The sequence below is a fragment of the Triturus cristatus genome, chromosome 8, assembly GCF_964204655.1.
Source record: "Triturus cristatus chromosome 8, aTriCri1.1, whole genome shotgun sequence".
In the NCBI taxonomy this organism is placed as follows: Eukaryota; Metazoa; Chordata; class Amphibia; order Caudata; family Salamandridae; genus Triturus; species Triturus cristatus.
In genome coordinates, this window is record NC_140591.1 from 505889370 (window position 1) to 505913650 (window position 24281).

Consider the following 24281-nt stretch of genomic DNA (forward strand, 5'->3'; position numbering starts at 1 on the left):
TTAGGTACGTGGCCCAATGGAAGCATGATTTGGGAAGGGATATTTTGGAGAAGCAATGGGCCAACATCTTGCGTTGGGTGGCAATGTCCTCCATTAGCATGGCCTACAAGGATAATGCCTCTAAACTATTGACTCAGTGTTACTTGTATCCCTCCCAGCTTCATGCCATCATGGGAGGTTTGAAGCTCTGCTGGAAGGGTTGTGAGGAGAGAGACACATGAATACATATGTGGCGGTTCTGCCCGAATACTCAGAGATATTGGAAGGAGATTCTGACATGCTTCGCCAGATCTCGGGCACTCAGCTTCCACTCAATCCGCTAGTCTGATTGTTGGGTGATCCTGAAGATGGGATGACTCTATTTTATTTTCCCATTAACAACACCCATGGGTAACCTAATTTCTCCACTTCTGATTAATGTTTGATTGACTTTAGCAAAGGTATAATAAAGCAACCTGATGTGCCCTCTATGCATGTGTAGTGGAATAAGATTTGGTTAATTTATGCTATGGAAAGCTTTCATCTATTATTCATGACTCACGAAATTATATAAGGTGTGGAAGGCTTTTGCAACCTGTAGGACAAGAGACGGAGGGGGGATTTCTTGGCCACACAGATGATTGTGACTAAGACCTAAACTTCATCCTGAGTACACACCTATAGTGGACCAAATGGGGTGGAAGTGAGAGGGGAGGGGGTGAATTGAGAGGTTGGCAGCCTGCCTGTTATTATTATGATGATGATGATGTATCTCACTTGTGCGGGAAAACAAATAAAAAATATATTGTTAAAAAAAAGAACAAAAATTGTGCTTGAATTACCACTGCTTCCCTGACACCCTTATTCGGGACTATTAGTAACCCAGAAAGCATGGACACCCCATCAGCCATGTATTGAGTTTGGTTATGTGGGGATACAATAACCCGCACTATCACATTCAAGCATCGGTGCACTGAACTAAGTTCAGACATATGTAGGTATGTAAGCAAATCTTGGCTAGCTAAACCAGAGTCTAAGTTTATGCAACAGCACAATGAGAGCTGCAGCTACTTTACTGGCCCTAGGTACAGGTAGTACCATATACCAGGGACTTATATGTGAATAAAATTGTCCCATGTTTAAAAAGTGCACAGAGTTCTACAGCTAACAAAAGTAGGGTTCAATGACTAGGCAAATAGTCCTGGGTGACCCTGCAGGAAGGGCACATTTCCAACTTTTATGTTTCAAGCACTTATACCAAGGTCTTTGCTTTTGACAGAGTGTGAAGCTCTTAGCAGAGCATCAGACTAAGATCCACGAGTGTTACACAGTTACCAAGCTCTGTTCCTTTTTCTTGAACAGAAGTAGGCCATCTTTAAAATCCATTTGCTGTATCGTGTTTTCAGTTGTCCGCACGGTGCTTGGTTTACGTCAGTTTTGAATTACATGAATCTCCATAACAATAGAAGACACTAATGCATTTTCTATGCACTTACATGGCATAATAGATGTTAATGTCAAAGGGTATGGATCCTCAATGACACTTATCCTTGTCGCTGAGAACAAAGACGCCCCTGACAGAGTATGGCAGTTTAATACACATCTGTTGGATCCATTACAAATATAGAGTTTAATTCAATTATTATTGCATTTTCTCGCACAGCCGTTCAAGCAATGCAGGGCCTGTTCTTCAGTGTTTAATTTTTTATCATCTTTCAATTTTTCTCTTGCTTCAACAAAAGTAACTCAAGTGTGAATCTTTTTTGAAGACCAAAAACAGGCACTGGAAAAGCCAAAATGTCTAGCTTTAATATACTAGCATATATGAACATAGACATTCACAAATTTAGTTTATGTGCATTGCTTGCAAACATGGTGTTGCCACATTAAAACTTGCCCTGTGTGCTGTGCCAATGCTGGAGAAAATGTAACAATCAAGAATGTTGTTCTTTATAGAATGCACTAAGGATACAAATAATTGAATGTGACAAACAATGGGTTCATTGACTATACTTTTCAGACATCTATCGTCCAATGGAAGCACTCTCTGGAAGACAGAAGGATACACCAATGAGGCATTAGCATGAGAGAGTAAAACTCCTCTGGGGGGTATCCATAGGCCACTATGGATATTTTAAAGAATATATAAAAATACCTCTGGCAGACAACTGCACTGTCAATCAAGACCAAAATAGAGAGGACACTTTAGTGGAGTATAAGTAACGTATTTGTTTTTATAATAAAGTTAGACAAACACAGATTCTATGTCAATATTTTCTGTCTTGAATAATCAACAATAATTCATACATGAAAATTGTGAAATTAAGTAGATGTCCTTTAAACTCCTTTTAAAGATTAGGTGTGTCTATTCAGTGGAAGAACCAATTCACTCCATTCAAACTGTCTTCGTCATGGAAATTAACTTTTACCCATTCAGGGCCAGAGTCACAATAAAAAATAAATATTTTCAGAATATAAACCATGATGTACTTCTGCTTTGGGTACTGTTAGACCCGACAGCCTTAAGGTGGTTCCCCCCTAACTTTTTCTGACCTCGTTTTTGTTGGTAGTAAGACTCTGCACACTTTACCACTGTTAACTAGCACTAAAGTGCTTGAGCTATACACCCTACACATGGTAAGACTGGTTCATCCCAATTGGCATATTTAATTTGCTTATAAGTCTCTAGTACAGAGGTAATACTTGTACCAAGGTCCTGTAAATGTAATGCTAATCGTGGGCTCTGTACTGGGGTGAATGTATAGAGCAAAAACCGGGCACACATAATAGATAAACAGTTGATACAAAATCGATCAAATTATCTGAAGGTCGACACTGTCGACCTTCAGATAATTTGATCGATTTTGTATCAACTGTTTATCTATTACGTGTGCCCGGTTTTTGCTCTATATTTACAGTGTTCAGGGCCTCTGGCTCTTAACTGTTTTCAGAGGTTTGGGGTCCACCTCTGTACTGGTGGCACCGTGAAGCATCAGTTCTTCATGTACCTTATACACTTTTCTTGGTATCCTGCTTGAGCGCCACTGTCTTGTTTTCTCTAAAACCCTTCGCTGGTACATAATGGGGTGAATGTATGACATTGTTCTACATTCTGTCGATCAACTGTTGTTTTTGCACTAGTGGGCCTGCAGAATTGATTGCACCACCCACTTAAGTATCCCTTTAACCATATGTCAGGTCTGCCATTGCAGAGCCTGTGTGTGCAGCTTACACCATGTGGATCTGGCAAGATAAACCTTTTGCCAGGCCCAAACATTCCCTTTTTCTTTTTATAATTCACCGCAAAGGTAGACCCTGGACAACCCAGATGGCAGGGTACCATGTATTTAAAAGACAAGACATATATTTTTAAGTTTTACATATCCTGGTAATGAACAACTCTCAAATTTGTTTTTCACTACTCCAAGGCCTATCTTTCCCATAGGATAACATTGGAATTACCTTAGTACAATTTATAAGTGCACTTTCCGATTTGGAAGAAATAAACCCTTCAAGTCTGGTGTCTCTGGAATCACAATTTAAAATCGAAACTTATAATGCATTCAGATTTTAAATTGTAGTTCTGAAAATGCTGCTTTAAGAAAGTGAACATTTTCTTGCCTTAGCCATTTGGTACCTGTAGCCTATCTCTGCTCACTTGATTAAGTGTAGTTGGCAGTTGGGCTTTGTATATTCCTAATAGATAGCCGCAAACAATGAGCCCGATTCACAGAACTAACTTAAGACAAAATCCTAAACTTACTACCATTTACTCATTTCGGTATTCACAGAAGGCACTTACTCATTTTGGTATTCACAGAAGGCACTTACTCATCAATGAGTAAGAGCCTTCTGTGAATACCAAAATGAGTAAGGGCTTTCTGTGAATACCAAAATGGTAGTCAGTTTAGGATTTTGTCTTAAGTTAGTTCTGTGACTCGGGCCCAATGAAAGCGCAGCTGTGCCTCAATGGGCCATCTCTATCAGGGTGGGATGGAGGAGCAGGGCACAGCCACATTTCCACTTGAAATCCTGGGTCCTGTCCACACACAAAGGGCTGCATATGCCCCTATAGTGAGTCTGCAGTCAGGGCAGGAAGGGAAGACTCCTGTGCACTTCAATGGCATGTATTTTAAGTCACCTCAACTTCACAAACACCACTGGGTATAAGAACCACTGGGTATAATTGCTGGACCTCAGACACCACCACTTCAGCACACTACTGGGCCTGGAAGAAGGACTGCTGTGTGCTGAATGACTGCCCCTCTGGTGGACTCCTACTTTGCTGCACTGACCTGCTGCCTGATGCCCTCTTGCCTGGCTGAGAAGGACAGGACCTGCATCTCTTGACCCCAGAACCCAGAGTGACTCCAAGGGCCAGTTGGCTAGCCTCCTGATCTGAAGCCTCAGAGATGCAACAGGTTTCCAACCCCTGCACCTGGACTCTGCCATCTGTGAGTCAACCCTTCCAACTGGTGCCACCCTAGTTCTGGACTCTTGGAAGTGGGCCTTAGGTGCTTGCCAGTGGAGCTGATGCATAGCAGAGCTGAACCGATGCATCTCCTCGGCTGAGTGGCGCAGCCCTGAGCAGAACCAATGCATCGCTGCTGCTGTGTGGATTGGGTCAGTTGCAAAAGACTCAGTTTGCAACTGCCTCCTACATCTTGGGACTGATGCTTCACCTACCAAACCACTACTGTGCGTCACTTTTCTCGGCGCATGCTCCCCACATCCCTCATTGACAGAAGCTCAATCAATCTGTATTTGTTAAGCACAACCACTCACCCGCTAGGGTCTCAAAGTGTTGGTGGGGTTGCAGGTCCTGCTGGGTGCTGAGGTTCAGTCGAAGAAGCCAGGTCTAAAGGGGTTGCCTGAATTGCGTCAGCAACAGGGACAGTCTGATGTGGACAGACAGGGTGTTTCAGGTCTTGGCGGTGAGGTAGGAGAAGGATCATCCTCTGGTCCTGGCTTTTTAGATGTGAGGAATGGTGTGTCCTAATGTAACGTAACTGGTGCTATGTAAAGCGCTCTGAAACCTGATTGGGTCAAGTTCGCGCTATATAAAACTCTGCAAAAAATGGTGGCCAGGACCAGTTTGGCAGAGTGGAGGTGTCTGGTGGGTACGTGGAATGATAGACAATGGTTCAGGTATGCTGGTCCAGCATCGTGGAGGGCTTTGTAGGTGTGTAGGAGGAGCTTGAATGTGATTCTTTTTTGATTGTGAGCCAGTGGAGTTCTCTCAGGTGCTCAGAAATGTGGCTGTGGCAGGGGATGTTGAGGACCAGTCTAGCTGCGGTGTTCTGAACGTTCTGTAGTTTCCTGAGGAGTTTCTGGGGGTCACCTGCATAGAATGCGTTTCCATAGTCGAGTCTGCTGTTGATGTGTGCATGGCTGACCGTTTTTCTGGCTTCAGTGGGAATCATCTGAAGGTCTTTTGAAGCAGGCAAAGAGTGTGAAAGCATGAAGAGGAGATAGTGTTGATCTGGCAGTTCATCGTGAGCAAGGAGTCCAGTACGATACCAATGTTTTATGTGTGATCCATGGGTATGGGGGTTCCTAACACGGTGGACCACAAGGATTCTTCCCAAGTGGAGGTGTTGGGCCCCAAAATAAGGACTTCGGTCTTGTTCGACTTGAGCTTGAAGCAGCTGTCTCTCATTCAGGTTGAGACAGCCTTCATCCTGTCATGGAGGTTGCTTCTGACAATTGTGGGCTCTTTGGTGAGGAGATAATGTTGAGTCCATGCTTCCTAGTTATGGCTGTGAGGGTGGCCATGGAAATGTTGAAAAGGGTGGGGCTCAGGGAGGAGCCCTGTGTGACTCTGCAGCCGATTTCTATGGGTTCTGAGAGGAACGGTGGTGTCCCTTCCTGCACATAAATGATCATTTTAAAAATGACGAGTTATAACTTCTATGTGTGCTGCACAAAGCATCACACATAGAAGTTACTAATCGCCATGTAAGATTATTTATGTGCAAGAGGGGACAGCTTGCTGCACATAAACAATCATTCCCCACAACACAGGCACCCTTGCACTTTGGTGCAAGGGTGCTGTCATGTAGTTCCTAAAAATACATAGGATCTGCGCGTTTGTTGGACAACATAAACTGAGGTATTGGTGTCTAGACTGATTCCAGACACCCCCACAGGATATGTCACCTATAAACCAGCTAGCTCACACTGCCACCATAAGCCCCCTAACCTTACCAAGGAGCGAATAGTTTCTGGTAACCATGGAACATGACAACCTTTGACCCTTCAGGGATCGTGAAAACAGTACAGTACTTTTGGCTCAGTCAATCATGCTCACTTAATCTCAGAGCTATGCACAGAATAAACGTTGGGAATGTTTTCAATAAGCATTTATTGAACCAGAGTCATTCTAGTATAAAACATGTTTGCTGAGCCAATCATTAGACAGAAGCAAATGTAAAAGATTACAAGCACCAACAGAGTAAATAGAAGGTAGAATTCTACCATGGACTAAAACAGTGAACATATGCAGGCATATAAACATAACAGTATTCAAGCGTACCCCTATGATGCGGACCCTACCCAAGTGTACCTAAGAGTGTACCTAGCATGTATGTGGGTGTAATCCAAGAATTCCCTAGGAAAGAGCCAACCCCATGACCTGATGGGAGAGAATGAAGGATCCCATCTTGGTCTCGAGTTGGATACCCAGCAAGTGATGTCAGACCGCTGAGTGTTGAAGCTTCAGCGTGCAGGGACCTTAGTGCCTTGTGTTATGGTGGAAGCCTCTCCTCTGGTTACCTAGTGAAGGTATGGTTCTTTTATACCACAAAGATAGCCATGGGGTTCCTACCACAATCAATATGTTTTGAGTATGATTATGTAAATGAGCCTAAATCAATAATTGCAACTATGCAAAGTAGTTCTGTCGCCCTAGGATGACGATGACCATGACTTTTATACAGAGTGTCAGTCCTTTTATGTAGGCCATGTGCAGGGGATTTTACTGAGAATTCTAATGCATAATAAATGAGGCTTGTGTCAAGGAAACCAATCGAGATTTATTCAGCACATAACTGGGTAAAAGGTCAGTGCTAGAACTGTTATGTAGAGCAACGTAGGACAAATGAAGGTGAAAGGTCGCTTTTCTACTTAGGCCTAGGTTGGGGAACATAATAGTGCCTGTGTTAGCGCTAGGCAGCTAAATTTAGCGCCAGCGCAGGGGGAAATGCAGGGCTGACTGTGTTGTTGTGAATATAGTGCAGCCCAGCCTTTCAGAAGTGGCGGAGGGTTGGGGTAAGCCAGGAAGGCTAACGCCGTGCTCTGTCACTTCTTTGCAAATATTACACTCTGTTCAGCTGGCATATCTTGGTCCCTGTAGCCGGCTCACACTCCATTGCGGTCAGTCTGAATTTGTGATTTTGTTCCGGTCTGGCACGACCAGATATCCCCAATAGAGCTTTGTGCTTTTCGGCAAAAACATTTCATTATAAACTCTTAAAATCAATATCTCAGGTTCTACTAATTGGATTTTTGACGTTTTGGTCTTTTTTTATTTGTTAAAGTCAGATCTATTTTTCTAAATTGGTGTGAAATGTGGAATCATTTTGTGTGGTGTTTTTACTGTTTAACTGTTTGAGTAATACTAAAATATTTCCCACACTACCTCTAAAGTTAGGCCTGCCTGCTCTGTGCCAAGCTACCAGAGGGTTGAGCACAGGTCAATTTTGTATTTGCCTGCCTCTTACCCTGACTTCGGATTGTGGTTACTGCTTGACCAGGGGTTGCATCCCCAGTCAACCTACAACCCAATGTCCAATAGGTACCAAACATTAAATTTTTTCGATTTTATTCCACATTCAGAAAGGTGCACTCAAGAGCAGTCATTCTTATGTGCTCATAGTGTTAAACCATACATAAGCAATATATTGGGCACAATCCTCAAAGATTCTGCTTTGAATCACTTCAGTAGCAGTCCTCACTTATTCCTAAATTCCAGGCGCAAACCAGGGGTTTGCATACAACAAAGACCTGTTCACACTGTGAACCAGTATTTCATACATCCGGATTATTGGCCATAAACATTAGGCCCTCATTTGTAGCTTGCGATTCTGTCGTCTAAGCTATTCTACGGTGTGGTTCTTTAAAAAGAAGATAGAGACAGATTGCCTACGAGGAATGTCAATTTGACTGTTTATGTATAATAACCTTATGTCTCCCACCCCCAAATGTGGTGAAAAAAGAGTGAACAGGAGTGTTGGTGCCTCACGGTAGCGCCACCAAGGAGGGTTTAGCAGGATGGTACTCGCCTGCTACCTCAATTTCTCATCATCAGCTACCAACACTCCAACAGCAAGAAATTGTGCATGAAGCTAGTGATGAACTAAATGGGTGCTAGGACACTCTTTTTTCACCACATTTGGGGGTGGGAGACATAAGGTTATTATACATAAACAGTCAAATTGACATTCCTCGTAGGCAATCTGTCTCTATCTTCTTTTTAAAGAACCACACCGTAGAATAGCTTAGACGACAGAATCGCAAGCTACAAATGAGGGCCTAATGTTTATGGCCAATAATCCGGATGTATGAAATACTGGTTCACAGTGTGAACAGGTCTTTGTTGTATGCAATGCATTGAGTGGGGGATGACCTGTTCTCTGCCCCTTTAGCTCCTTTTTGTAGACTGGCAAACCAGGGGTTTACCAAGAGTAATTCAAACCTACAACACTAAAAAATATGTATGAAAAGGCTCCACAGGCCTGGTAACACACTTCCAAGGTTAAATGTTATTGTTTCCAATGAATGGGGGAAAAGCTCTTCAAAAATCTCTGTGGCATGGAAGAAATGAAGCCTGTACCAAGGAGGGCAATGCAAGTTACAAACATATCTAAACATGAGGACATCAGGCAGAAAAATGACTGATTTACAAAGAAAAACGTACATCTTCTCAAGTAGTACTCCACATCCAGTGTGGTCAAAGTTACACCCCTCAAGCCTTAAAGTATTCCCCCACCACATACAAATCCCTTCCTGGAATTGCAAAGCAACTGGAACATTGTAGTGCAAATACATCCCTCACAACAGTTGTGCTAGCAATATTACAAGCTAAAATAATAAATATTCAAATTCCAACTGCAAGGGATCAGCTAAAATACCTAGACACACTCATAAACAATGCGCTTATTTAATCACCTGTTATGACTATGCTGCTCTTTAACTGAAATGGAAGGAAACGTATAAAGTACATTATGCCAAGGCGTCACAGTTCTAAAATTGCAAAGGAAAGTGGCATCCACTAAATCCAAAGGAGCTGCCATCATAGAAGAGAGAAGAGTCAAGTTTTCAATTGCTTCTCGAAGACTGCAAAAAGTCCAGACTGGGGATATGTGTTGGCAGAGTGTTCCATAGTTTGGCTGACTCTACTGAAGAGGAGTTGCCAACTCATCTGGCTTTCTGAAATCTTGAAACGATCACCTTCTTGAGGAAAGATGATCTAAGATGTCTTTTTGGGGTGTACCAGTGAAAAATAGTTTTCAGGGGCACAGACACTTGATAATGGAGAGTCAGAAATACCATGCAGTGCATCTTAAATGTCACACACGTTTTAACACGAAGCTAGTGAAGAAAGCACATATCTTCCCTCACTGAAAGCTGTCTAGGAACATTCAGAACCAGATGAGCAACTGCATTTTGGATGACCTGCAGTCAGTTAAGTGAGGACATATTGATGTTTAAGTATAAGGCATTTGCAATAATCAGGGTGTATTGTTATTAAGGCAATGCCTACTGCTACTCTGAGCTCTTCTGAGATGAGTGGAAAGACCTTTTTCAAGATTTTAATGATATAAAAGCAGGATCTCTGTTCTATCTGCATTAGGTTTCAGAAAATTCTCCTTCATCTAAGTGCTGACACTGAGCATGCATTGTTTAAACCTGTCAGCAATTCCGGGCAAATCATCAGTTAAAAAAGATGATGATTTGCGTGTCGTCAACATAGGACAACACCTGAAGCTAAAGACCTTTCCAGTCTAACTAGAGGGGCAATATATAGATGTTAAAAATGGTAGGGCCAAAGAAGGACCCCTGTGGGACACCACAGGGAAGCTGGAACGGTTCTGCCCTGAACTTGTAACAGCTGACTATATGAGTCCTATTGGTCAAAAAAGACTCTAAAAGGTCCAGAACTGTATCCCTCACCCCTGTCAGATGCAGTCTTTGCACCAGGCAAGATAGGGATATTGTGTCAAATCCAGCACACAGATCCAACCTAACCAAAATTGCAGCACTTCCCTGATCCACCTGGCAGCGTATAGAATCTGATGCGGCAACTAATGCCAACTCAGTGCTATGACCACTACCAAATCCATTTTCTGAGGTGTCCAATAGATCATGGGCGGTTATGAACTCAGCCAGAACCTGTTTTAAATATTTTTCAAAGATGTTTGCTAGTGCAGCCAGCAAGCATTGAGATAGGGCTCCGATTTTGAAGATCTTCTAACAACTCCACACTTATACAAGACATTAAAGAATTGAATAATACACATCATATCCTCATCAAAAACAGAACCCAGCAGAAGGAAGGGCTAGAAATCGACAAACTTTCCACAGTAATATAAACAAAAGAAAAACATTGTTTTTCTGAAAAAACACATCATACACATCATAGACACACACTTATACACAGCATGATGCAATCATGCAAATAGTACTGTTGGTATGCAAGACAAAATAAGAAGCATGCAGCCAATGAGTTTAGAAAAAGGAAGGGAATCAATTATGTCTCATGTGGGATAACTTAGATATACAATTCCAAATCTGCAGAACATATCTAAATAGTGGAGCATAAGTAAAGAACCCAAATCCAAACTCATTTTCCAAAATGCCATGCTCATGCTTGGTGGCAAGGGCTCTGTTCATCAAGAACAAAGCTATGAGGTAAAGAGGATATACAGAAAAAGGAACCCATTATTTTGGTTGGCTGCACCAACTTTAGTGAAAAACTACTGCTAAATTTCAAGTAAACACTAATTTTGTACTGCATTTACCAGGATGCAAAGGGGTGAACTGTGCTGGGATGTGAGGCAGTGTGCAACCCCCTTTCAGTGCCAGAGACCTTGGATCTGTGACCTCCCACCGCAATGACTCAGTTGCTCTCCGCGCACTCAACCCCAGAGGAACAACAACTGTCAGCTATCTACGCCGAACACCATCCATGGCCAGTTCTCCTGCAGACGCTGCCAACAATCCTTCACCATCCTCCGCACCCCAAGACCATCGCACCCACACCAGCACTACCGAAACACTGAGGTGTATCCTCCTCAATGTATGCTCCCTGCACAGACATGCCATAGAGATCTGGGACCACCTCGACACCATCTTGCCAGATGTTGCCTTCTTCACAGAAACCTGGACTAACTGTGCTCTGCCACGATATCGACACTGCCATTCATGACAGTTACAAGATCGCCCCAACCGCCCAGGAAGAGGACTCGCCATTGCACACAAGAGCTCCCTCCGACTCTTCAACTCCACAGACTAGTGACTCATCCACCGCCACTGAACACCTTCACTTCCAGATCCAGACCAGTCCTAGAACCACACTTCGTAGCATCCTCGCATTCAGACCCCCGGCCCTCGCTCTTCATTCGCCACTGCACATCTTCCACAGAACCACCGCTGCCATTGCGCCCAAGCTACGATGCACCATGAACACCTTTTTCAAATTCACCACTTTCCCCAATGACCAGAAACACGCAGAAGTCAAGCCCCTCCTCCAGAAACCCATCTGCAGATCCGACGGACCTGAAAAACTACCAACCCATCTCTCTCCTTCCCCTCCACAGCCAAAGTCAGCTGACAAACTTCTTTGAAGAGAACACCATCCTCGACCCCTCCCAGTCCAGTTTCCGCAGTAATCACAGCACCGAGACTGCCCTCCTTGCCATCACGCTCCTCAACCAAGGCCACACCGTAGCCCTCATCCTACTTGACCTCTCCTCAGCCTTCAACACCATCTCCCAACACACTCTCCCAGCCAGACGCCAGGCGCCGTCATACAGGGAACCGCCCTTGACTGGCTCCACTCCTTCCTAGCTGGAAGAACCCAACGGATCTGACTCTCGCCTTTCCTCTCAGAACCCACAGAGGTCAACTGCAGAGTACCCCAAGGATCATCGCTCAGTACCACACTCTTCAACATCTACATGCCCCCTCTCGCCGCCACCAGATAGCATGAACTCAGCATTGTATCCTACGCAGTCAACACCCAGCTCATCCTCTCCCTCACGAAGGACCCCAGAACCACCAGACTCAGCTTCCAAGAAGGAATGAAAGACGTTGCAGCCTGGATGAGCAGCAGTTGTCTGAAACTCAACTTGGAGAAGACAGAAGTCCTCATCCTTGGACCCACCCCCTCAGTTTGGGACAACTCCTTGTGGCCCACTGCCCTCAGCAACCCCCTCACTCCCAAGCCCAAAGCCTCAGCATCATACTCGACTCCTCCCTCACCATGACTGGACAGATCAATGCCATCGCCTCCACCTGCTTCAACACTCTCCGCATCCTCCGCAAGACCTTCAAGTGGATCCCCATGAAGCCAGAAAGACCATCACCCTCGCACTCATAATGAGCAGACTGGATTACCAAATGCCCTCTACACTGGAATCAACAAATCCCTGCTAGGCAAACTCCATCCATCCAGAAGTCCACAGCCCGACTCATACTCGGCAACCCACGACATGAGCACATCACCCAACAACTGCGAGACCTCCACTGGCTCCCCGTCGAGAAGAGAGTAACCTTCAAACTACTCACCCATGCCTACACACCCCTCCATAACACCACACCCAAATACCTCAACAAAAGAATCTCCTTCCACATACCCAAAAGGAACCTCCGCTCCTCACACCTCACCCTAGCAGACACCCTACGAATCCACAGAACCAGAGTGGGTGGAAGAGCCTCCTCCTATGTCGCAGCCAAAGCCTGTAATGAGTTCCTAGTCAACATCAGACGGTCCCCCACTCTGAACACCTGGCATTTCGGCTGAATCTTAATTGCAACCCCCCCCCCCCAGCGCCTTGAGACCCTCATGGGTGAGTAGTGCACTTTAAACTCCCTGTTTGATTGAAGCACACTTTGAAAGAGAAAATAACAAGGAGAAATAAAGATATTTCTCCTTGTTACACCTTACTGGGTAGGCATAGTATTTTGACGCATTCCCAAGTTTAGTAGCTTTATTAAATCTGGGAATGCACCAAAATCCATGGGTAGATGAAGGGGAACGCCCATGTTTCATACATGGAACGTCTCCCAGCTTGAAATGTACCATAAGACAACCCAAGCAGCTGCGTTGTGTTACATTTCTTCACAAAGCGACGCAAAGCAGCGCAGATCACCCCTTGCATGGCTTTGTAAATATCACTGAAGACTATGCTTGTCCTTGCATTGCATTGAGCCATGCAAGGAAAACTCAAAGGCTTGATAAATCTGGATCTCCTTGTTTTTTAGCCTTCCTGCAGTACTACTTGTTCCTACAATTTTGCGAACAATGGACGTTTTCTAATGGTTTGATTTGTGGCATCGCCTTAATAATGCCCTTTCGCTTTAGCTTTGTTAAGCAATTATCATTCAGAGAGGTTAATGTGCTCAACAATATTTGTAACAGAAGTCAAGAAATATTTCCTCACAAACATAGGGGCAGATTTATGAAAAAGTCACTCAGTGCAGCACAGCAAATCGGCTTGCTGCACTGCGTGACATTGAACGGGCAGGAATTTGAGGTAATACAGTACCTTCCTGCCTTTTCCCTTAGGTTTCAAACATTAAGGAATTTTCCGACCACTTTTTTCGTTGCTGCTATTTTATTTAAAGCAGACTGAGAACCATTTCATTATTTTCTTGGTTCTACCAATTAATTGGCAAACATTTAACACTTTGTGAATACATTTTTTTCTTATTCAAAGCAAGTCATGACATAAATGATGCATTCTTAAATCACCAAAAATTGAGTATATAATTGTATCTTTAAACAAAATTGAATAAAATCCGAACAACTAATATACTGCAAACAATAATATTACACCAGAAACAATTTGTCGCAAGCAACAGTAATGGATCATTTGCAAATTAACTCCCATATCTGTAGTTGCTTATTTCATCTATTCTGAGAGTTAATACCCTTGGGAATATTGACTATTAGTTGTTATCCCTCAGAGCTTTTGCCTTTGCCGACGCGTTTCCAATCCCTATGTTTATTATGGGATTCTCCTCAGGGCAGTGACTTGGCTGGTGTAGTCTGTACTAATGTGTAATGTTCCACCTTTGTTGGTGTGGTTTCAAACATATAATATTCCATACTGAATTTGAAATTATTTGTGCCAGATTCTTTTAATTGTTTTAGGAAAATTCTGTCTTGGTAATGTTGCCGTTCGCCAGAGGACTACGCTAAGGGGAACGAGGCAGTCCTTCCTCTTGTAATGTTACCAGGTCCAGGAGCATATTGAAGTGTGGCTCAGGAGGTCTAATATTTATACCTGGTGCCAGCTTTTGAAGTGAGGGAACTCCCTGTTGTATCTCCACATCTGGTCCTGGAAAGCTCTTCCCTTCTCATGTCAAGGCTAAAAGAAGACGGAGGTGACAAAAGACTAGTGTCAAGTATCAGAAGGAAAATCCCTTTGAAATGTAAGTGAGGCTCGGTACAGGGCCACCCCAGCCATCCAGGTAGTATGCCTATCCTTTCCACACTTTATCCCCTTTGTGTCATTATCTAGAAGGAATACACAAACCCCAACAGCAGAAACCTTTAAAGTCATGTTACCTGGGATACTGGCAGAAGGCAGTCATCAGTGATGTCATTTGAGATGTCATCAGTGATGTCATGAGTGATGTCACTGACCATGTCATGAGTGATGTAATATGTGACGTCATCAGCAGTAGATTGCGGGCGCGCGAGTTATAGTTAGCTGACCTAACTATAACGGGGGAATTTCATTGGTTTTTTACGAGTGAAATGTCCAGCTAACTATAACATGTGTGAAACCTATGGTTTTTTCAGTACATTTGCAAGGTTTTTTAAATGCTAATTCCTAACTAGAACGTGTGTGAAACCTATGGTTTTTTCAGTGAATTTGCAAGGTTTTTTAAATGCTAATTCCTAACTATAACGTGTGTGAAACCTATGTTTTTTTAAGTGAATTTGCAAGGTTTTTTAAATGCTAATTTATGAATGTATTTTTATATTTTTTAAATATTTATTTTACAATAAGCTACCTATATATATAGTTATAGATTAACTTTATCCTGTAATATGGAATGGCTCAGTTTTTTTTTTTTCATTTGGATAGAGTTGAACAGCATAGTTAATATCTTCTATAAACTTATAAACACTTTTTTTTTTTTAAGGGTTGTTGTCCGTGCGCACACGGTGCGCGCACGGTGCGCGCACGGTGCAGGCATGCGTACGTACTCCGTGTGCGCATGCGTACGTGCTCCACATGCGCATGCGTACGATGTGTGTGCTCCGTACGCGCGTGCTCTGTACGCGCAAGCGCGCGTGCTCCGTGCGCGTACGCGCATGCACGCGTGCTCCGTACGTGCATACGTGCCTGACCCGTGCGCGTACGCGCATGCGTGCGTGCTCCATGCGTGCACGGCAAGTCATGTGATTTAGAAACAACACTGTTCATTGGTTTATAGTAGTTTCAGTTCCAGAAACTTCCAACACCACACCCACTCCCCTCATTATTACTTCTGATTCCCTGGGAGAAGGAGCTGAGCAGCTTTTCCAGTACTCCAGTACTTGAGAATGGCAGAGCAGCAGTCATCTTCTGGGAGTGAGCAGGAGACCCTTGTGAGACAGAGACAGAGGAAACAGAAAGACTCTTTTATATGGCAATTTTTTATATTTCCAGACGTCCAGAAGAAGGTGAATGCTCCAACAGTCACCTGCACTCTTTGTGATCGTGTCTTATCAAGAGGAGATCCTAAAAAGAAATACTCTTTTAGTATCTTCACTATGATCAGGCACGTTAGAGATGTACATCCTGTGGCTTATGCTCGAGCTGCTAGAGAAAACCCTCCAGCAGCTCAGCCGAGCACATCCGCAGCGCTCAGCCGAGCACATCATCTGCAGCTCAGCCGAGCACTTCATCTGCGGTGGCAGCTTCACCTGGTTCGGTTCCTCTGGATATACACCCTCTGTTTAAGAGGGTGCATATACGGTGCGATGCGTGCAATGCTCTTCTCTCTTATGCGGACACCAGCATTCCCCTAATAGAGAGCAAGATACAGCAGCACACGTGCGGCATCCTATAATTTTTACCATGTCTTTTTTTTCCTCTGTCCTTCAATTAACACAACGGCTCTTTTTAGAGCCACCTAACATCTAAACACTTAAATTTGATTTTTAATTCTATTTTTTTTATGATTCCGCCGTGCGCGCACCGTGCGCGCCACATGCACGCACCCCGCGATTTCAAAAAAATATATATGTTTTTTTCACCCTTCATGGTCCTTCAGGGACCCCCTGACAAAAGCTAGGGGGTCAGGAACTCTGTACCCTGCCTCCTTTTCACGTTCTCCACCTTTCTTTTTCACTGTCACACACAAAATGGCGGTCGACACTTCCTGATTTCGACCGATTTGAATGTTGACTGACATGAATTCACCAATCAGAATTACGCTCGCGCACGGCACCGTGCGCGTACCGTGCGCGCACGGTGCGTGGCTATAGATATTTATGTGCTTTTAACTGCAATTTTCTCAGGAACTACTGAACAGATTGACACCATATATGCAAAAGGCACATGCCTGACCTGAGGACTACCTCTTTGCCAAATTTCAAGTAATTCTGTTCGGCCGTTCGGGCTGTACCTTCGACTAAAGGTCCTATGAGAAAATGCATGGGGAAAACGTGTTTTGGGACTCCCCTTTTTTCTCAGCCCCCGCTTGACGAATCACCCCGAGACTTTCATGGTAGGAGCTGAGCGGAACGCCCCATTAGTTTTGAAAATTTAGCGAGGATTCGTCAACCGGCGCCAAAGTTATTCAAAATAGAATTTTCATATTTCCTATGGAAACACGGTCCTAACTATAACTATCTACTGGTGCCTGCCAGTAGATAATATATATATATATATATCTCTCTCTCTCTATATATATATATATAGAGAGATATATATATATATATATATATATATAACCACTTCTGTTCTAAAATCATGTACTGTAAAGGCACTCCTGATGTAAGGAATGCCATATAATGACCCTCTAAGTACATGTATGCAAAATAAAATCTTATACTCATGCAAACCCACCACAGAAACCTATCTCAATCGAATACTTCAATACAATTTTTGTCCGAACGACTACCACAAAAGTAACTATAAGGGGAAATAACCCATAAAAGGCATATGTCTATTCCTAACACAGTCCTTCTATAAAAAAGAAGAAATGCAGTGGACGAAGTGGTGGAAATCTACATTTTTGTACATTAGGGGGGGGGGGGGGTTGGCCTTAGTGACTCCTTGCTTTCAATGGAGAGACTGAAATGACCATAAGGCACATGGAAAGGGCCTTCTTTGAAAAGCAGGTATTGGCAAAGCTAACTGACCTTATTTATTTTAGGTAATTTGTTTTTTGTTGTATTTCCTTGTATTAGATTTCTTTTTTGTGTGATATTTTTTAATGCGCAAGCAGATAATACATGTTTAGGCACATATAAATACAGACAGTGCAAATAAAAGCTCACCAGCATCAGACCTACATTAACAAGTGCATTCAGTTAACACATACAATCATATTCATTTTGAGTGAACGTAAACATGTCTCCTAGAGTGATCAATTAGCGAAGTCTGGCTAAGCCATCGAAGGTGGTGGTGCGAAGGCAGGAAGAGGAGAGCCGCAGCTGGTTACTGCTACTCAAGTGGAACAGTGCGGAGCAGTAACTGTGCTGTGAAGTTTTCTCTGACCTTCTTTATTTTTGCAAATAAGAAATAATTTACACAGGGGAGTGTTAGGAAGCCATGAGTTGTTCACAGGCATCAGTGGGAGCCCTACCATCAGCAGCAGCCCTAGGCCAGTGAGATCGCCCACTGTGCAGCTGTAAACGAAGGCGCTGCATTTAAAACCAGCAAGCCATTCCCGCAGTGCAGGAGTGTTAAGTTAAGGAGCCGTGGGGTGTTTACAGTCGTCAGTAAGGGCACTAAAATGACTATCAGCCCTTGGTCAGCGAAACCGCACACTGTGCAGCTGTGAACAGAGGTGCTGCATTTAGAACCAGAAAGCCGCTCCTGCAGTGCGGGACGCACCCGGGCCAGAACAGGCCTGTCTACACCTGCCAGTGGCCAGAAGAGGCTGTTCTGTTCTGGGTTAGTACTTGTTTAATTCTGATGGGGAAACAAAAGATTGGGGTGGGGGCAATTACCACCATTTACTCGTTTCTGGTTCAGGCGGCCGGGGTCATCTCAAAAGAACCAGGATTAACGGAAAGGAGACTGCTGTTTGAAATAGCCAGAGGGGACTTGGTCTCGCCATCTTACGGTGTTATAGCTATGACTGAAATACAACCGCCAGGGCCAATTCAGTCGCCAACTGGCTCGCAGTCTACAGCCATTGAGGGTTATGCCCATGTGAAATCCTCTACCCTCGTAGAACCACCGTCGAAGTAAAAGAGGAGGGTAAGAAGGTGACCTCACATTCTAAGGGGGCAGTTGAGAATTCAGAGGTTGGTGAGGCCGCCATTATCAGAATGCTCTTGGACACGCTCTTCATGAAGTTTGAGAATCTGTTGAAAGAATTGCTAACTCCACTATTAACGTGTTTGGATGGGATTGAGGCAAAGCTTTCTTATTGCCTAAGACAGAGTGCAAGTGACTCAAGGGGGGGTTGCCATAATTGCAAATCAATTTATTTTGTCCAATGTGTCTAGTTGTAGCAAGGAGGTAAGATGTGGGGAAATTGGTGTAGTGAGGTAGGGATTGCATAAAGGTCAAAGGAGATGACAGAAGGGTCCGATTACACTGTGTTGATATTGGCCGGTTTGCCTCCACCTTTGCAGGGGAGCAGGGAGGTGGAACTTAGTGTGCCAAAAATAAATTAACGTAGCCGCCAGTTAGATAACTGAGCCACAGAGTGTTCACCAAATTCCAAGAAATGGGCCAAAACACAGGGACGAGTCCTCCACACTACATCTTCCACCTGACTCAGCACTTCTAGTAGGGATTGTAATGGGTGTACCTCCCCCCCCCCCAATAAAGTGGGCATAAGAGAATCTACACTTGATCTAATGCGCAAGGTGAAACATTGGTTTGATAACATAGTAGTGAATGGGTCCCTTTTGTCCCGCATACAATTATGGCAAGAAGAGTGGATTGGGTGGGGAGCAAGGCGAAAAGCATTGATGGAGACTGTGTGGTAGTGAACTTAAGGCACTCTAGATTTACTAAAGACCTTACTTATGGTAGGATAGTTACTCAAAAACCATCCTCAGTGATTAGTGTCTTTCTTTTGCAATATTTAATTCCATCGCTCACCTCCCACAATTATGAGAAAAGGATGTGAACATCAAGTTTGCAAAGGATGCGAACCTCAAGTTTGCACTCGAAGGCTGAGGGTGTTAACCTGAATAGGGAAATCCCATTAGAGAACAGGATCACATCTCTGTGTGGACTGGACAAAAACGATTGACTCAGCTCAACCCAAGTAACTTCCATTCCCCGAATTCCCAGAGTAGACAGAGTAAGGCCCATCCCTTAATTCAGCCAGAGGGCGGGCAGAAACCCTTTCTAAAAGCTATGAGCTGGAATATTGCTGGGCTGAGAGATAAAAGGGATGATATTAGGTGGCTGAATGCCGTAGATGGAAACCACACTGTGCAAGAAACATGGGACACAGATAAATCTTTTTAAGTAGAAGGCTTCTCTTCTTTTCATGAGGCAGTGTCACCTTCACTCTCGGGTAGAGCAAATGGTGGTTTAATTACTTTAGGCTCCCTCAAAATCCCTTGTACCTCTGCCCTAGTGGATACAGGTTCTTATAATGATTTGGCAGTAAGGCTGGTTTTTAAGAACACCCTGCCCTTGCTGGCGGGTAATTTTGATAATTCATTTGTGAGAAGAGAACCAACGGAACCTCAGGCTTCCTTAAAGTGCCTCTTGGAAGGCTATGGGGAAAAACAAACTTCACAGTTTTGTGTTTTAATCTTTGGTGATTTTAAAATCTATTTGTGCCAACGAAACTGGCTCCTAGATGATGGGCTTTGCTGGTGGCAGCCCTCATCAAACACATTTTGAACACACTATGAAGGGTGAACTGTTGGAGGATATCATGGCCAGCAGCAATTTAAGTCTGCAGTGAGTTGACAGGGGGTCATTCCATCATTCAAGGGTTGTGGTCGTCATTATATTATATATTTCTTTATATTATCAGCTCCTTTGACCTCTCAAGTTAAGTGCATGGGGGCCGAATGGAATAAATTCAGTGACCACAATCCTGAAATTTTAGACTTAACTTGGGTATTGAACTCAGTAATAAAACAAGGAATAGGACCCTAAAACCTTGATATATTTCCAAGGACCAGGCATGGAGATTAAAATGGGCCAGGGTGACCCCTGAAGTTTTCCTAGAGAATCTTTTATTCAATTATATGAATGCCATGAATCTTGCCTTGTACTTGGAATGATGAGATATTCATGGCTACTAATAAGCTATGTGGACAGATTTCAGCTAATCTTACTACCTGGGTATGAAATTACAAACAAGGGGGAGAGAAGTTGTTCAATGGTAACTGTTCCAAAAAATATAGAAACCTGTTGGCTGACTGAAACAAACTCAAAAGGACGAGACCGATATAGAGGAATGCAAGAAAGCATATAAGCCAACTAGAGCAACAAGTAAAGATGAAAATAAGAATCAAGGCTGGCATAAGTTGTCGCTGTCTAGTGTCCTCCATGACAGTGCAAAATCTGGGGAAATAGTAAATAGATTTTTCTTCTCAGGTACGGGGAACACCGGGCTATTAGCGCGAAAATGGTCCCAGGATGCTTGTTTCCGGTCAAGGGAACACATGGCCTGGCAGTTCGGTCTGGACTGTTCCCATGAGACACAGGTGCCGATCACGATCCTGCAAAAACCGGGTACGAACCGTCGGACGGAGCACAATCTCCGCCCGATGCGTACCCGGTCTCCAATTTTCACAAACAAGGAATTACGATTCGCACGGGTACACCATTACCGTACGAATCGTAAAAAAGCCCGACCGAACAAAAAAACACCTACCAATGCGATCCGGGAAAGCGCCGACCTGACGTCGGGACGCTCGCAGCCAGCCATTCACGACCCAGGAATCACGATTCGCACCGACGTCACCCCTCACGGTGAATATTTTGCGGCAGCCAAAAACTGCCGGGAAATCAGGACGACGCGAACAAGGACCACCAGTACGCGACGGACAGACGACGACGCGAACAAGGAGGACCAGTACGTGACGGACACACAGGACGACGCCACCAAGGAGGACCCGTACGCGACAGGACGACGCGATCAAGGAGGACCCGTACGCGACAGGACGACGCGAGCAAGGAGTACCAGTACGCGACGGACAGACATGGACCCGAACCTACGAGTCATCCCTGCCCTCATAGCAGTACACCTCCTCTACAGGTTACGACGCAGACGCCGCAGAAGGTCAGAATAACTAAGGGAGGGGGGAAAGTGGGGTGGGGTGGGGGTGGCACGACCAGGGCAGGCCACAAAACAACCACATAAGTCACACACCACACATGGCCTGGACATACCTGACTCCCATGCCCTGGTCACCACGAGGGGGTGGGGGCGTGTCCTGATAAGCCAGCGACCGCCACAACGGAAGTCCGTCACCACGCGAACCGGCAACACAACCAGACAGGTACGTCCCGTACCCACGCCTGAAGAGCGTGGGTATGAGTCGGACCACGCCCACACACGTCACCCCAACAATGGCGGGACGGATCGCACCCACGTGGCAAAGGCCTGGGTACGGGCCGCACAAACATCACATAGCGTGGGGACGGATATGTACGGACCCTACCCCCACCCCGTATGCAAGGAGCGTACCCCCCAGCCCAACAGTGCAAGTACGACCCGTACCCCCACCCGCGTATGCATGGAGCGTACCCCCCATGCCAACAGTGCAAGTACGACGCGAACCCTCACCCGCGTATGCAAGGAGCGTACCCCCCATGCCAACAGTGTTAGTACGACCCGTACCCCCACCCACGGACGTACGGACTGTACCCCCACCCCAACAGTGTAAGTTCGACCAGTACCCTCACCCGCGTATGCATGGAGCGTACCCCCCATGCCAACAGTGTAAGTATGACTCGAACCCCCACCCGCGGACTCACGGACCGTACCCCCACCCCAACAGTGTAAGTTCGACCCGTACCCTCACCCGCGTATTCATGGAGCGTACCCCCCATGCCAACAGTGTAAGTACGACTCGAACCCCCACCCGCGGACTCACGGACCGTACCCCCACCCCAACAGTGTAAGTACGACCCGTACCCCCACCCGCGAATGCAAGGAGCGTACCCCCCAGCCCAACAGTGTAAGTACGACCCGTACCCCCACCCGCGAATGCAAGGAGCGTACCCCCCAGCCCAACAGCGTAAGTACGACCCGTACCCCCACCCGTGAATGCAAGGAGCGTACCCCCCAGCCCAACAGTGTAAGTACGACCCGAACCCCCACCCGCGTATGCAAGGAGCGTACCCCCATGCCAACAGTGTAAGTACGACCCGTACCCCCACCCGCGAATGCAAGGAGCGTACCCCCCAGCCCAACAGTGTAAGTACGACCCGTACCCCCACCCGCGTATGCAAGGTGCGTACCCCCCATGCCAACAGTGTAAGTACGACCCGTACCCCCACCCACGGACGTACGGAGCGTACCCCCACCCCAACAGTGTAAGTTCGACCCGTACCCTCACCCGCGTATGCATGGAGCGTACCCCCACCACACCAGTGTAAGTAGACTCGTACCCTCACCTCGAATGCATTGAGCGTACCCCCACCGTGTATGTGCCAAGCGTACATATCCTGAAATCGGAGGTGTGTGTGCAGAGTCCACCCAGCAGTGCCCTGAGACAGGAGGGGTGGTTGCCTATCACTCCCAGCAGTGCCCTGAGACAGGAGGGGTGGGTACCTATCACTCCCAGCAGTGCCCTGAGACAGGAGGGGTGGGTGTGGAGTCCACCCAACAGTGCCCTGCGACAGGAGGGGTGTGTGCAGAGTCCTCCCAGCAGTGCCCTGCGACAGGAGGGGTGTGTGCAGAGTCCTCCCAGCAGTGCCCTGCGACAGGAGGGGTGGGTGTGGAGTCCTCCCAGCAGTGCCCTGCGACAGGAGGGGTGTGTGCAGAGTCCTCCCAGCAGTGCCCTGAGACAGGAGGGGTGGGTGCCTATCACTCCCAGCAGTGCCCTGAGACAGGAGGGGTGTGTGTAGAGTCCTCCCAGCAGTGCCCTGAGACAGGAGGGGTGGGGGCCTATCACTCCCAGCAGTGCCCTGAGACAGGAGGGGTGGGTGTGGAGTCCTCCCAGCTGTGCCCAGAGACAGGAGGGGTGGGTGCAGAGTCCTCCCAGCAGTGCCCTGAGACAGGAGGGGTGGGTGCCTATCACTCCCAGCTGTGCCCTGAGACAGGAGGGGTGTAACACATGTGTGTGAGGCCAGAATTATCCACATGCATACTGGCTACAAGGGAACATGTCCCCATGAACTCATGTCAACAGACTCCACACACAAGTACAGTGATCATCAAGGATGCCACGATTGTTGCAGGTGGAGACATGGCCCTGCATGCATGGCCAAAGTAGAAGGGCTCCGTCACACACAGCTCATGTAGACACAGCTCTGCGCTAAACATTGGGAACACCCTGCAGGGAAGAAAGCTGGGTACACAGAGGAAGGAATACACCCTGGGACAAGTGCACCATGCAGTAACTGCTTACATGAACAAAGAAAGTTAGCCAACACCTTGTGATGGCACACAGATCCCAGGGTCCCACCAATGAGCAGTACACTACTACATATCCCACACACCCAAACCCTTACACACCACCCAAAACCATGTAGCAGCCCCACCAACACCAATACCAGCATAGCAGTAGTGTGATAATGAAAACAAAATTAAGCTTTATTCAGCATGAGCACAATGTCCGTGGATCGCAGGCAGTTCAATCTTCACAAAGCCCATAGGGCAGTCAATGATTCTCAGCTGGATGGGGGACACAGTGGGATGCGTGTCCCCTACCTTGCCTGCACAGTCAAATGGCATCGTCTTCCACACTGGTGAGG